Source organism: Cheilinus undulatus, linkage group 11 (genome assembly GCF_018320785.1).
Source record: "Cheilinus undulatus linkage group 11, ASM1832078v1, whole genome shotgun sequence".
NCBI lineage: Eukaryota > Metazoa > Chordata > Actinopteri > Labriformes > Labridae > Cheilinus > Cheilinus undulatus.
Window position 1 is genome coordinate 4,940,561 of NC_054875.1, and position 16,252 is coordinate 4,956,812.

A 16,252-nucleotide genomic window follows, 5' to 3' on the forward strand; every position below is an offset into this window, starting at 1 on the left:
ATAAAAGCACACAGGCACCAGCTCACAAACAGAAATGCATTTCTCACTGTTATTATCGTATTTTTATCATACTGTCCTATTTCTGTGTGGGTTCACAGGGTTCTATTTAGGAACGGTCCAGCTGTGACGACCATATATGCCCATCAAACTATATTCAAGCATGCATTTTGGGATTATGACAAACTCAGGCCACGTTTAACTGCTCTGCAGGGTCCCACAGCCGTCAGCAGAGGCTGGTTAAAGAGTTAAATTAGGCCTCAGCTGCTATTGTCAATCATTTCCATTCTCTCTCTCCCTCTGTCTGATTAAGCCCCGCCCCCTCACTTCCTCCCTCCTGCTCTTTGATCCTGCTGCCTGTTGAATGTTAAACTGAAGAGTTACAGCTCCATCAGCTCCAGTCAGTCATATTTCAAAGACAGCACCAGCAGGTCAAAGGTCAAAGGCACTGTCAAAGACTCAGAGTAAAAAGCTGCACCTGATAAGGAACATCTCTCCTGCTGCCCTCCCTGTAAATTAACAAATGAATACAGTTACTGTTGGATTTGATATTCTCCTTTATTTGTTTTGTACCAGTCTATATGATACAAAGTTAACAGTTTATCATTTAAGCTTTTAAATCCCCAATGAGCCAATCTTTCTTATTTACTGCCATTTATTTTTATTGAATATTTACACCCTGGAAAGGGGCGGGGCCAGCACTGTTTTGGCAGAGTACCTGGATGGGTTGCTCTTCTCCATTGGCCCGCTACGTTGTGAGGTGTTCTGTTTATTAGTACTTTAAATCTCAATTCTGATTGAAATAACAGATGATAGTAACGTAAGAGAGCAAGGCTTTTTGATAAGTTTGGAATAGAAGGCATCAATATGAAAGGCCTGAGTGATACTGTATATTTTTTTTATTTTTTATTTTATTTTCTGTATATAATTTTTTGTATATATTTTTATATTTATTATTTTTGTCCTTTTTAAATCTAATTTATAAGATTTATTGCATTATACATTGGTTATTTGAGGAATTATTTAATATGCAAATTTCTATAATGTGTAAATATTTAATGCATTTTTTTTTTTTTTTACACTGCTTTGGCAGTAAATGATGTGTTCATGCCAATAAAGCAAATTGAATTAGAAAAATTGAAATTGATGCTGCATGACATTAACCTTGCAAAGCGGGTGGATACGCCCGTTTCCGTGTTTCTCACCGGTGAATCCATCTTGCAAAGCTTCAGTCTGAACAGTTTGGGCCCAGTTAGAAAGTGAGAGGACCAATCAGCATGAAGGGGCAGTACTTTCAGGCGCAGTGGAGTCGTGGCATAAGCAAGCAGCAACAAGAGGCCGGTGCAGTTATGGCGGAAGACATTAGCATGGATGTTTGCTAAAGCGCCATTTTTAGATCTTTACACCTTATTAAATTGCAAAAGGTGACTCGTGTGCTCCAGTGGCTTCTTTGAGTTGCCTGTAGTTTATAGTTTGCACCCGTTAAACATCTTTGGTCCGATCCTGAGTGCATCATCCTCCACCTGCAGAGGCACTTAAGCACAAAGCAAAAGATAGTAAAAGTGCTGAAGTTCTACACCAGATTTTGTGTTAATTATGTATTGTTTAACAATCTTGAACTACATGAAAAGAGTTAAAAACTTGCACCGTTTTTACATTTGCGTGTTGATGAAGTTGTAGTAGTATCGTTAACGGCCTTATTGGCTTGGAATCTTAATGACTCCTGTTGAAATGAGGTGGGTTGTTTAGTGAGAATCATATTTCATAAGGAGGTCTTGATATCATTAATAATACACCATAAATAATAAAAATTAGTCTGTCTTACAGTTGATCTGTGCTTGCACGTGTCGTGTTGTACCAATCAGCTCCACTAACACCTGCTTTTCCCAGGGAGAGCGTTACTGTCTGCAGCCTGAAAAGATCCTGTCATAAACCGCCCTGAAGGAGTGGGTTGTGTCTCCACACTTCTGTAGATGTGTGTGTTGACTCTCTCTCCAAGGGAAGTGGCTTTTATCCTGTGTCCGTTCAGAGCAGCCACTCGGTCAGAGAGCCGTGAAAGAGACACTATTCCCTCCATGAGCAGACAGAGAGCCCCTTCAGCCCACCCAAGGGGCCCACAGAGGGACCCTCTGTGTCTGCATGTGAACTGAGGGGAGGGAGATGGCCATTGACCCCGACTAAGGCGACGGAAATGGAGACAAGCCAAGCATGTGTACGTCTGCCTCACATAATATTAGCACTTTGACTGATCTAACCACCTAGAGACAACCGACCAGCCAGCATCAGCTCTACATGAAGATGAACCAAGCATGGATCTGAGGTGACACAAGATCTGATCACAACTTCAGTCTTTTGGACTTGTAACTTACTGACTTAACCAACTTTTTTATCCTGATTGTGATGTGTACATGTGCAGTAGTCACATATCAGGACACTGGATGGTAGTGATTAGTGAGAGAACTGTGCATGCTGTGAACCTGTGCAGGTAACAGGCGATGCTGCTGCCATCACACATACACCACCATGATGCAAGGTGACTATAAAGAGAGTGTATTTGTGCTATCAGCAGCACTTCAGAGGAGTGCTCAGTAAGGCCGTGGCTGCATATATGTGGTTATATAATTAAAATAATCGACATGCTGAAGGTATGCATTGAAGTGCATAAGAGTCACAGCAGCTGATCATGGTGAGCTTTCTTTAATTACCCAAGAGGGTCCACTTAGAGGAAGGCTGAGCCCGGCCACCCTCCAGAGAAAACTCATTTCAGCCGCTTGTATCCGGGATCTCCTTCTTTCGGTCATTACCCAGAGTTCATGACCACAGGTGAGGGTTTGGAGGAAGTACAGCCTGTAAATTGAGAGCTTTGCCTCTCGGCTCAGCTCCCTCTTCACCACAATGGTCCAGCACAACGCCCGCAGTACTGCTGATGCTGTGTCAATCCGCCTGTCAATCTTACGCTCCCTTTTACCGTCACTCATGAACAAGAACCCTAGATACTTAAACTCCTTCACTTGTGGAAAAGAGTCACTCCCCATCCAGAGGGAGAAATCCAAAGTTTTCTGGCAGAGAACCATGAAACCATGATTTCTTACATCCCGTCTGCTCTGCTGCAGCTGAGACTCTAATTGAATAGTCCTTTTTGTAATTCATAGGTGCTATTTTAATGAATCAGGACAAACTGCCTGCATTCAGAAAACCTGAAAAGTCCTAGTGATGTTGAACTTAACATCCAACCTGGTAGACTGTTTCATATCTCCATTGCATGGATATATTTCACATTAATCTGGAAAACCACCACAATGACTCATTTGGGAAGGACAGTATTAAAAAAAATCTTTGAGTGATTGGACGGACATTCTGTCATATTCATTATAGGCCAGGGGTGTCAAACTCAAGGCCCGGGGGCCAAATCCGGCCCGTGGTACAGTTACGTATACCCAGCCCACCAGATCATATATGTCTGTTATAACTGGCCCACTAGTATGAGGTCTGTAGACTTCCTCCTGTATAAAAATGTTGACCTCGATGATTGAAAATATCCTCGTTAAGATATAAGAATTAGAAAGAGTAAAGAGTTGAAATAATTTAATAAAAAGTCAGGATGTGGAAAAGAAATTTGTACTTTCATTTCATGTGTTCAATTTTGCATCTCATAATTATGACCTAAAGTTATAGTTTTGACCTTTTCAAATGGCAAATTTCACTTTTTATCTCATATTTTGACCATTTAGATTCCCAGTTTTAATTTTTAAGACATATTTTAACATTTTCAACTCCTAACTCTGACTTTAAATCCCACATATTGACCTTTTTGATTGAAAATTTAAAATTTTTATCTAATCTCTTTACCTTTAAAACTTATAATTTTTTTTTTTCATATAACTTGACATTTAAAATTCATGATTTAGAGTTTTATCTTATATTTTGACCTAAAAACTCTTGATTTTGCACTTTATCTTATATTTTAACCTTTTTAAGAATTACTTTGTTTTTTCTTCTCATATTTTGAGCTTTTCAACTCCTCACTTTGACTTTAAATCCCAAATATCATTGTATCATTGTAAATCATTATTGTAAATGAGGGAAACCTCAATGATTTTTGAGACTTACATAAAGGTTAAATGAAATGAAATGAATTGACCTTTCAATTTAAAATTTTACATTTTTATCTTATCTTTTAACCTTTTGAACTCATTATTTTAAACATTCTCATATTTTGACATTTCGAGCTCACAATTTTGAATTTTATCCAGCATTTTAACTGTTAAAAGTCTTTAGATTTTAGTCTCAAAATCATTTATCATATATGTTAATTTTTCCCTTTAATTCATTACTGGTGAAGATGAGGTTGACAGTTTATGAGAAATTTTGACCCTGTAAGGCCTGCAGGTTAGACCCAAATTCAGAATCCAGCCCCTACTGTGACTGAGTCCGACATCTCTGTTATAGGCCAATCACATCTACAAGACAGAATGAGGTAGTTGACATGAACCCGCCCCGTAGTAATCTGAGCTCAGCTGACATATTTTACAAATCGTGATGTTTGTTGGTGGATCAAACTCATGCCGAGGCTGATCAGGACAAAAACAAACAAAAAAAACATTGTATCTGCCAACAAAACACATTTCAATGTGTCTGTTTGCTCTTGTTTTAATAAAGAAATGTGGTTGGGTTCTGATAAACCTGCAGCTACACTGTAGCAACATCTGAGCTAACTGCTAGACCAGCAGCAGTCAATGCTACTGGCTTATGGGACAACTAAACCCCGCCCATAGCTACCACCTTGTTCTTCTCAGTTGCTGCTGATGGGTCAGGTCAATTTTCAGCTATTTCATACCAGAGCTTTGCAAGATTTAACCAATCTTTCTGCTTTGCATGATCATCAGCACTAATGGAAAACCTTTTGTCCAAACAGAAATCCCAGTAACAAAGTCTTTTAACATGAATATTAACCTGGAATTTATTAAGTAGCATTTCTACTGATTGGAGCTGCAGGGTCTGTCGTTTTTAGAGACTTAGAGGTCAGTTTTTGACTTGAAATGGCCCATAAAAACACTTGATTTAAGTATACAGCCTGTCATGCTGTTACTCCAGCATTCCTCTGCAAACAATGATGTAACTCAGAGAAAACAGGTGTGATTACCTTTGGAAGAGGTGTCAACTGAGGGTCATCTCCATAGACAACTGCAGTCATTCAGTGGGTGTATGCCTTTAGAAGAAGCCAAAATATTCCATCTGTCTGACCCAAAATGGACTTTTAAGATTCATTTTAACTCATGAATTTGGTTGAAATCAGCTCGTTAAAACCTTTCTGTCTTCACTGCATAACAGTCATCTTTGGGAACTTTGGGAATAAAATCAGCATCTTTGTGTTCAAAGATACCATGAGATTCATTTAATGTCTTCTAGAAGACAAGTTCTGTCCGCTTAGTACTTTTAAATCACTTTGGAGTGTTTGCTGGCAAACTCTCATGCCTGTTTAGTGTCTCCTCTCTGCCTGGCGCTCCTCTCCCTCTCTCTACTGTACTCTCTGGATGTGTTCCACTGATGCTACTGTTGCACAGTCTGGGGGCCCCGGGGGCGAGACGCCAGCCAACTCACCAGAACATAACAATGCAAGGCAGTGCTGCATGGCTCCAGGCCCACAGTCCCCCACTGTCCCTGCTGCTGCTGACCCCACATATTTTATGGGGTCTTAGGCGTTCAGTGGGCTGTCACGGCTCATTAGGAGCTTTAAAAATGAACTTGCACAGCAGACTCTCTCTCAGTGATTAATTCTCACACACAAAGAGAGAAAGGGAGACACATAGAAATGGTCGGGCCAAAAGTTCACTGATGAGACCACATTCTGAGAAGTTTACAGGAGGCCATAAATACACTTGTTAGCGAGCTCTCACACATAAGGGGGGCGTCGCCCTAATGATGATTTTTACCACCAGTAAACAACAGCCCAAGTTAGCCAACTCTGTCAGTTAATGAGTATTTTACTGCTGCTGGTTTGTTTTTAAGCCTCATGATTGTAAGGAGGACCATCCGAGAGCAACAGCAATGTAGGCTGTAAACTTTATAAAGTCACAAAGCTACATGTAGTGTTTAAATTTAACAAGATTTTCACCAGAAAAAACGTTATCTGCAGACTGTCCATGTAGCGTCAGTATAGCCCTTTTTAGAAACTGTCATAAAATTGAGCTATGTCATTGAAAACTGAGTTTAATGATAACATTTCCAGACATTCCCTCCATCTTTGGAGGCTGAGAGTTGATGTTAGACTCTCTGCCTGAGCCCGAGACCCACCCAACGTGATCCTTGGTCTTGAAATGGGTCAGGCCAGGATCCTTGCCCCTCCTTTCCAGCCCAATCCTGGTCAGGTTTAACTGTGTTTTTCCCCGTATTTTTCAGTGTCTGTCAATGTTTCAATTCGTTTAACCAGTAAAGCCATTTTTTAATGGGCTGATGATCTTCACAAACCTGTTTGTTCAGTGCACACTCATGTCTGCACGTCTGCTCCTCATCCTCACTGCTCTGATTATCAGAAACAATGGTGAGCCTCATCTGTACATGCTTCTGTGTTGCACTCATTATGATCTCATCTGAACAGATCTGTCTCAACCACTGACTTATAGTTTAAACTTTGATTTAGAGGAAACTTAGCGAAAAATGCTGGGTTTAAATCAGGTGTAAGAGACAGTCTGGGCTGAGAACATGTACAGCTTGGGTCAGACTTGGGTCCCAACAACAGATAGATGGACCTCCAATGATAGTCACGCTAAAGATTGAGAACTCAAATGATAGTATGACACATTGCTACATGAAGCTTGTATTTAATTTGGTCTTCTTTGTAACCAGGACTCAGCACCCCCAGCCTACAGCCTTTGCCTGTTAGGTGCACATTGCCACCATAGCCGTCCCTGCAGGCGGTGAGTCCACAGGATGGTGGCGCCATGTTGGTTTTTTGGGTTAAACCCGGCCAGACCCCATCGAGAAAAGCTTTTATCCAAACGTTTTGGAGCACTTCTGTTCCTGTTTCCAAACTAAAGCAGTCTGCTGGTTCCCCCCAGGTCTGGCTCAAGGGGAGTATCCTGGTAGCCCACATCTGGACAAGGTGCAAGCCGATGAAGAGTGGGTGTTTTAAGTTGCTCTTTCTTTGGGCCCTTCCATGTGACCAGTTTGCCTTCTGATGCAGGCACAGAGGGAATAGGAGTAGAGCTGCTGCCCCTTTGGCTTAGCCAGTTGAGGTGGTTCAGGCATCTGATCAGGATGCCTTCCAGCCACTTCCCTTAGGAGGTCTCCCAGGCTTGTCCAGCTGGGAGGAGACCTCAGGGAAGACCCAGAATGACCTTGAGGGATTCTATCTCCTGTCTGGTCTTGGAACGTTTCTGGATCCACTGGAATGATTTACAAAGTATTGCTTGGGAGAGGGATGTCTGGGTTGACTTGTTTTTGCCTGCTACCACCATCGTTCGGCGCCTGATAAGCAGAAGATGAATGGATGGATGGTTTTAAACACTACACTAGTATTTCCAAAACTTTCTACATTCTAGTGACTCATTTTTCAGGAGGTACAAACCACTGCGACCAAACAACTTTGTTTCCGCACTACCGATGGCATAGGGTTTCTTTGCATGCTTGGCTCCTTGTGCCTTTAGGAGCTGTTCAATATCTGTTACTAGCCAATCATCCATGAGTGTGACTTCAGCTCTTTGGCCATCCAGTTGTTGGTTGAACCTTGTTTTGTGTGTTTTTCATAGTGGAGAGGTTGAGTGTGATAGGGTGGAGCCCCCTATTTTTGCTATAATTTGTACTGCAGATGTAAATGTCCCTTTAAATACTGTGGAAAGTAATTTCTGAGAATTCATTTGGTAACCCCAAAAACATCTTCCATGACCCAGACTTTGGGAATGAATGCTTTAGGCCAGGGGTAATCAACTAAAATTCAAAGAGCTCCCGTCAGAGAAAATGAATTAAACCAAAGGTCTGGAACATCATAATGTCTAACTTGAGTTAGTGTGATATCTGGATCTGGGTGCAATTTCAGGGACTTGTTGCGCTGTATGCAGACAGTTTATTGGCCGAGTAGCATCACGTGAGATGGCTTAACTTGCATGCAGTTGGTCTGTAAATTTCCTGATCTGCAAAACCATACCGTAAATCCTAGAATAGCTGTGCCAGTTAAAATAGAAGCGCCCCATCAAATTTAAAGTTCCCTTTTAAGCTAATGATTGTAGGTCCGGTTCCAGGTCTGTATTGGATGGGTCCAGACCTGGACCGCGCTCCGCCAGTTAGTGCAACTTGCACTACCATCAGTTCAGAATGAATTGAAGATACCAATGAATATGCATCATGGATGTGTTTTGCTTTATTTGCAATCCTGTGACATACTGCCTTCATGAATAAATCTGTCTACTTCTACGACACAGAGATGTGAAGGGGGGACGCAGTGGTCCAGTCTTTGTGCAGTTGTCAGAGGAAGTAATGGGGGCATGATGGGGCAAAAGTGGCATTTGCAAAGCTATTAATGCAGTCATGGACACAGTAGTTGAAGTTTTGCTTTCAGCAGTATGATTCTCCTTATAAACTTCTAATTAGTGCAAAGGTCTGATACATAGACTACTAATGGTGTATAGCTGCTTACTGGGATTGGTGCATGTTGTTAACACAGACATTACACAGATATTACCTTCATTTTTGCTTCTGACCCTCCTGTCTCTCCTTCCTCATTTCTCTTGACAGTCTAATGGTCCAGCAGAGGTTATTTATAGGTCTTTGCACCGTGCCCCATGCCTGACCACGCTGCATTCCAGACACACAGCCGATGAACTCTGGAGATTGTTGCAGAAGAGCATGAGAGAAACCGCCCCTCTGCTCCTCTGAAGGGTGGCGCTGCTGTTTGTTTTACTACTGAACACTCCCACAGTCGTTCATGTTGATGTTTCACTTTCTGCAGACTTGTTGGGGTGAGAGAGAATGAATGTTCTGGATTGGAGTTATCTTGTTGAAAGCTTAAAAGGCTTAACAGTGAGATAGCGGGTTTATTTTATGGGAAAATCACAAACACAACTCAATTATTAAAAGAGCAAACGCGGCCGTTTGGGCTGTGATTGAAGAGATGTTGCTTTGCCTTGATAGGTCTCAGAAAAGGCTAAAAAAGGACTTTTTTATTTCTCATGTTCTTCCCATCATCCTCCTCTCTGTCCCACACCACAGTCATCCCCCGCTGATCTCATACTAGCCCTTAGGAAGCCATTATTTCTGGATGGAAAGAGGAAGTTCCCATGACGATGGGGCTGCCATGAGCTATAAATATGTCGCTTGAGTCATGTTGGCCGGTCAAAGAGCAGGTGAGGACGTCTGCTCAGAGTGACTGTGAGAATTCGTCCAAAGTTGCTTGCAGGCTGTCTTTTGCTTACTTGTGTTTGGTTTATTATAATGAAGGAAAAATAACACAGGATTGACAAACTTAACCCAGCTGTAAAACAAGTATTTGAACGTTTTGTGTAGGCTTTTTGGGCTAGTCAGTTGGTTTGTTCTGATTTGTGCAAATTGATGAATTACTGATGGCAGCGCAGAAACGTCACTGAGATTTTCCTCTATTGAAATGTGGAATTCATATTACATAGACCCTCCCTCATGTCTTATGCTACTGTGTCTCCTACTGACACAGTAGTCTCAGTGGAAGACAACACTTTAGTCGTTTGATATGTAATTTTTATTTCTCATCTTGTGTATTTCTTAACATATTCAAGCAATAAATCATTCTATATTTCAACTTTCATTCAGTCAGGAACACGCTCATCAAACATTTAACCATTTTAGATTTTACAGTTTTATTAAGCGGAGAAGGCTCTGCTCAATACTCCCTGAGTTAGTCAAGTAGCATGCTTTGACTTTCCAGGGAGTGCATAGCTAGAAACCGCCATATGGATATATACATTTATGACAATGTTTAATGAAAACAATGTAATTACTACAGCCATATTACATCCACAGGAGCATGAATCTGAATATGAGGATGTAACAAGCTTAAAGCTACACTATATTGCTAAAAGTATCCACTCACCTGCCTTGACTCGCATATGAACTTAAGTGACATCCCATTCTTAATCCAGAGGGTTTAATATGACGTCGGTCCACCCTTTGCAGCTATAACAGCTTCAACTCTTCTGGGAAGGCTTTCCACAAGGTTTAGGAGTGTGTTTATGGGAATTTTTGACCATTCTTCCACAGGCACATTTGTGAGGTCACACACTGTTGTTGGATGAGAAGGCCTGGCTCTCAGTCTCTGCTCTAATTCATCCCAAAGGTGTTCTGTGGGGTTGAGGTCAGGACTCTGTGCAGGCCAGTCAAGTTCATCCACACCAAACTCTCTCATCCATGTCTTTATGGACCTTGCTTTGTGCACTGGTGCACAGTCATGTTGGAACGGGAAGGGGCCATCCCCAAACTGTTCCCACAAAGTTGGGAGCATGGAATTGTCCAAAATCTCCTGGTATGCTGAAGCATTCAGAGTTTCTTTCATTGGAACTAAGGGGCCAAGCCCAGCTCCTGAAAAACAACTCCACACCATAATCCCCCCTCCACCAAACTTTACACTTGGCACAATGCAGTCAGACAAGTATCGTTCTCCTGGCAACCGCCAAACCCAGATTCCTCCATCAGATTGCAAGATGGAGGAGTGTGATTCGTCACTCCAGTGAACGCATCTCCACTGCTCCAGAGTCCAGTGGCGGCGTGCTTTACACCACTGCATTCGACGCTTTGCATTGCACTTGGTGATGTATGGCTTGGATGCAGCTGCTCGGCCATAGAAACCCATTCCATGAAGCTCTCTACCACTGTTCTTGAGCTAATCTGAAGGCCACATGAAGCTTGGAGGTCTGTAGCGATTGACTCTGCAGAAAGTTGGCGACCTCTGCACACTATGTGCCTCAGCATCTGCTGACCCCACTCCGTCATTTTACATGGCCTACCACTTGGTGGCTGAGTCGCTGTCCTTCCCAATCACTTCCACTTTGTTATAATACCACTGACAGTTGACTGTGGAATATTTAGGAGCGAGGAAATTTCACAGCTGGACTTGTTGCACAGGTGGCATCCTATCACAGTACCACACTGGAATTCACTGAGTTCCTGAGAGTGACCTATTCTTTCATAAATGTTTGTAGAAACAGTCTGCATGCTTGCTGCATGCTAGGTGCTTGATTTTATACACCTGTGGCCATGGAAGGGATTGGAACACCTGATTTTGATTATTTGGATGGGTGAGTGAATACTTTTGGATATATAGTGTATAAAGGAGGAAACTGGGGTGGAGGAGAAGCTCTGCCAGCAGCAGCTGCAGCAGTGTAAGCAGGGATCAGTGAGAAGTATGACATAGGGGACATAGGGGAAGTTTTAGAAATTCAACCTGTTGTTGACATTATGCTCTGTCATTCATCACCCTATTATAAACTTTAACAATGAACACATTGCTAAAGTCTAGCTTTATCACAATCTGTGCATCTTCTTCTGCTTATCTGGGGAGATTGGCTATATATTTAACCCTTTCAGTGAGTTCTGGGTCTAGCCCGGGGTCTCCTCCCAGTTGGATGTGCCCAGAAGACCTCCATGGAAGATGCCCAGGAGGACTACTGATCTAATGCCAGGACCAACTCAACTAGCTCTTTCTAACGTGAAAGAGCAGCGGCTCTGCTTCAAGATCCTTCCGGATGTCCAAGCTCCTCACCCTCCTGAGGAATCTTGTTTTGACCACTTGAACCCATACTTTTGTTACCCAGAGTTCATGACCCTGGGTGAGGGTTCAGACATGGATTGGGAAACCAAAAGCTTTGCCTTTCAGCTTAGCACCCCCCCCCCACCACCACCACCACCACCACCACCACCACAACAGTACAGTACAGCACCTGCAAAACTGCTGATGCTGCATCAATCCACCTGTCAATCTCAGGGTCCGTTCTACCCACCCTGAGATACTTGAACCCCTCCAAGACTCTCGTCACCTGGAGGGAGCAAACCAATAAGCAGTAAATAAGTGTCACCAAATAAGCAATGATTTCTCAGTCATTTAATGCAGTCAGAGAAAACTCAAACTAGCAATCAGCTACATTCAGAGTAGTTTTTGCAGGTGTGTGGTTAATAAAGTTTGGATTCATGAGAAAGTCTGTCATGTCTTGTAATTGCAGATTCTATTCTGTGTAGGCTGTTGCTAGTGGGTTTGTTCCTTGCACAACCACCAAGCACTTTCGCTTTTATTTTGCAATTCTTTATAGCAGCTTAAAGTGACTGGAAAAGAGAAGACGACTTGCAAGAGAGATAGAGGATATGACTTGATGACTTTTAACCTCCATGAGACTTTTCAGTGTTTTTTGTCACAGTCCATCCTGACTTCACTCATGTCACACGCAACCATCAGACTGTACGGGTGTGAGCACATAAATCGTGCACATTAGTCGTGCATGCTAGCGATTCAGTCGCACAGTGTGAGCTGACATTCCACTCTCCTGTTGTAGAGTCAGCTTGAAATGACAGCATCTACCTGACTTTATTTGGGGTCAGACCGGCTTCATCAGTATGCCTGCTGGAAGGGATGGTTGGCCTGGTGCACGCTCACTTAGAGCTCACCCCTTCAGGCAAAATGCCTCCAAGGTTTCTGCAAGCACCTTCCTCTGGAGTAACCTTTCCTTCGCTTGCAGATCATTTCCACCTCTTCTGGTCAGGTACCTGGAGACAGGCTGGAGAAGTCTGCCAGGTGCTACAGAATCTTTGTATGCTAATTAATCCCACTGCAAACCGTTATTAATATTACAGCATACCATTGCAATGATACTGAAAAACAGTAATGTACATTACATCTTTTTCTCATGTAGTGCAGAATTTAGATTAGGGCTGAACGGTTTGCAAAAATAATGTAATTGTGTTTTTTTTTTACCCTCAATGTTGTGATTGCAATTTAATATGCAATAATAATTAGCTTCCTCATCTTATGTATTTTTCAACAAATTCAAGCAATAAAACATTCTATATAACATTTATTCAGGAACACACTCATCATACATTTAACCATTCTCTTGCAAAATGGATATCCAGTTTTACTTTGCAGAGAAGCCTCTGCTTAAAAGATGCTCCCTGAGTTAGTCAGGCAGCGTGCTTTGACTTTCCAGGGAGTGCATAGCTAGAAACTCCCATATGGACAGATACATTTACGATAATGTGAATTGAACATGATGAAATGATTTCAGAAGCAATTAATGTATAGTAGCATGAATCTGGATATGAGGGTGCAACACTCTTTAAGCTATAAAGGAGGAGGCTGGGGTGGAGGAGGTCAAGCTTTGCCAGCAGCAGCAGCATGGTGCATCAGCACTGATGCAAGCAGGGATTAGTGAGAAGTACGTCATATTTAAATGGACTGTGGTGCTGACACTTGAATGTCTGCATAATGTGCATAAAATCTCTGCTGCAAAAAAATATATATGTATGAACTAGGGCTGAACGATTTCGAAAAATAACGTAATTGCAATTGGTTTTTCCCCAATATTGCAATTTGATATGTGATTATTCCTTAGCTTTCTTTTATTCCTAAACAAAGACTGAACAACTCTTTAAAAGTGTCTAATTCTGATGATTTTGACTCGTATTGCAATCTCATATTTATCTCATATTTAATAAGAAAAAAGTACAAAAATGAAGAAGGTAGGATTTTTTGTAGACTATTCTAAAAAATGGCACCTGAATGATTGCATGATATGTCATGTATAACATCTCTGCTGCAAAAATACTTTTTAACTGGTATTTTGACTCAAATTTCAGGTCAAAGAAATATTGCAACTTCTGCAATTTGTAACTTGCAGCAGGTCATATTGCGATTTAATCTAATTTACGACTGGCAAGCCCTACTTAAGATAAAAATTGACTTTGGGTGCACTTCGATTAGGTAATCTGTACCAAGTCCAGGTTGTTTGACTAGTCTGAGTGCTCAATCGCTGAATACTTCCTTAGTGATGGCACAGATGGGAGAGGGGTGCTTCAGCGTGGTGTGACGCTCAGGAATAAACACAAGCATGGGTATGAAATGTGTGCAACATATAACTGACATGGCCCTTCCTCTTGGCAATCATTCTTAACAATAGCACTGTATTAGCGAGCATATCTGAGCAAAATAACTCAAAATACGCAACAAAGTGAGTAATGTTACCATCATATGATAGCTACCTTTGAGGCTGCATGCCTTGTAAGCTGCATGTGTCATATTTTGACATGAGGAAGTGTCCATGCTCAGGCCCAGCTGGGCTTGGAACAAAGTGTGCAGGCCAGTGGGGGACTGGGGAGGGGGGACGATCAGTTATCAGCATCATACAGGGCAACTAGGCCTCGTGTGGATGCACTGAAGTCTGAAATAGTTGAATTGTGATTGTACGAATGAAATGTTAAATGCAAATATTAAAGCCTTTGAACTCTCTGTAGCTGTCTGTAACAGTGTGCTGTTGTTTCATAGAGCAGTATATTGTTCAAAAATGAAAATATGTTGTTATGCTCTCTTCTCTAATTCAGAGGATAGCTGGGAGATTTTACTGTAGCCTAAAGTAATCTTCTAACCTCACTACCAGCTTTACAGCCTAACAGAGAACCTGTACCTGAGAGCTCTTTGAGGTTTGATTCAATAAAACATGAGGCCCAAAGAATTGGTTTGTTTTAGATTTATATTTCATAAAGAATATTCCTCTCCCTGAGGACTGTGTGGATTTTTCAGCCCTGTTTAACAGACTGTAACGGCCACTCCTGATGACATCCACCCACATCCCCAATCCTCTGACAGTGGGCGTGGGGGTGATTACTTATAATACTTCTTATTCCGCTCATGAATAAATAAAGAGGGGGTCTGAGACTCACCCACTTGCCAGACACGAGCTAAGACGCATGCACCTGCTCCTGGATGGCCCCTGGTCAAACGCAGAGCGCCTCCTCCCTTTCTTCTGTCGTCTTTGTCCCTGATTGCAGCCTCGGGGCGTCTGCAGTTAGGTGAGATGGCACTGCATGTCTAATGTCTCTCTGCAAGGTAATATTCCTCATATCACACTCCCATAGAGGCAGACACCATTTCCTTCTTTATAACCCAGAGCATCGATGCATGAAAAATACTTCACACAGCTCAATTTAAATAAAAATGTTATTTTCTGCAGAGAGCTCAAACATTTCCCAAGTTTAAAGCGTTTTCCCTTCACTGCTGCCGACAGGTTATTGTTTTTATTCCTTTGTGACCTTCCTCGGCGGGGTCAGGGAAAGGTCTGAGGATCCAGTTAAATAATTAAAGGGTTTTTATCTCTAATGCAGCGGCTCTCAGTGTCCACAAACCACTCAGCTGGAGGTGTTGAGTGACGGCTGAGGAAATGAGATATGAGTGTTGTTTTTGCGATTGCTCCAACTGTAAGAGATACTGTAGCTGCTAGAGTAGTCAAAACTGAGTAATCATATGCAGGATGTTGTGATGTTTTTTGATGAATAAATCAGGACGAGAGAGTCATCTTGAGATTTGCTTCTGTCAATCTGAGTCACGTCTTTTTTTCTGGCCGTCTCTCTCCTGTGTTTACAGATGAAGGATCTTTGTTGATAACGGGGCCAGACAGAAAGGAGAGGAATGGGATATGATTCCAGGTGAGGAGGCGGAGGAATACTTCAGCTTATCAAAGAACATCCATGGTGAGAATTTATTCTCTTTTGAAGTCTCTTTATTTTGGTCTTAGGATGAAAATCATTAACACTCAGTTTGAATAAACAACCGATTTGATACAAGGACTCTATTTTCTGCACAGTAAAGCACTAAAACACATTAGTAACTAGAGTAATGTTATTATGCATGCTGATTTTAATCTAAGACATCTGATCATCTTGTCAGACTAAGCACGGATAGACTCTACCCCAGCTGCAATATCCATATTTGAAAAAATGAAGCCAGTGCAGCAAAAACCAACAGTTGTTTGAGTTTCAATTTCAGGCAAAAGCAAACATTTCAAACCAGTTTGTGTCAATTAGTTCATGCATTAATGGGAACATTTTTTACAGGGGGTTGTTGTTCATATCTTGTCTGTTTTGGTTTGATAAGGACGACGATAAATGCATTTTTTAGGGTTTGGTTGATGTAACCGCACGTCAGCGCATTGTAGCTGTTTTCCAGGAGTCCTAGGCACCGTCTGTACGTATATGGAAAAGTTTAGCATGGTATTCCGTTTCATCCGCATGGGAACGGCGTTTTGGGAGGCCG

The 16,252-nt window shown here is 41.9% G+C and overlaps 1 protein-coding gene across 1 annotated transcript in view; it reads left to right on the plus strand.

Moving 5' to 3' along the window:
- Window positions 1-16,252, plus strand: part of LOC121517687 (plexin-B1-like) — a 139,946-nt gene that overhangs the window by 57,243 nt on the left and 66,451 nt on the right. Inside the window, exon 3 of the mRNA XM_041799652.1 lies at window positions 15,584-15,690. The gene's annotated coding sequence lies outside the window, so the exon portion shown is untranslated. The remainder of the gene's footprint in view (window positions 1-15,583; window positions 15,691-16,252) is intronic.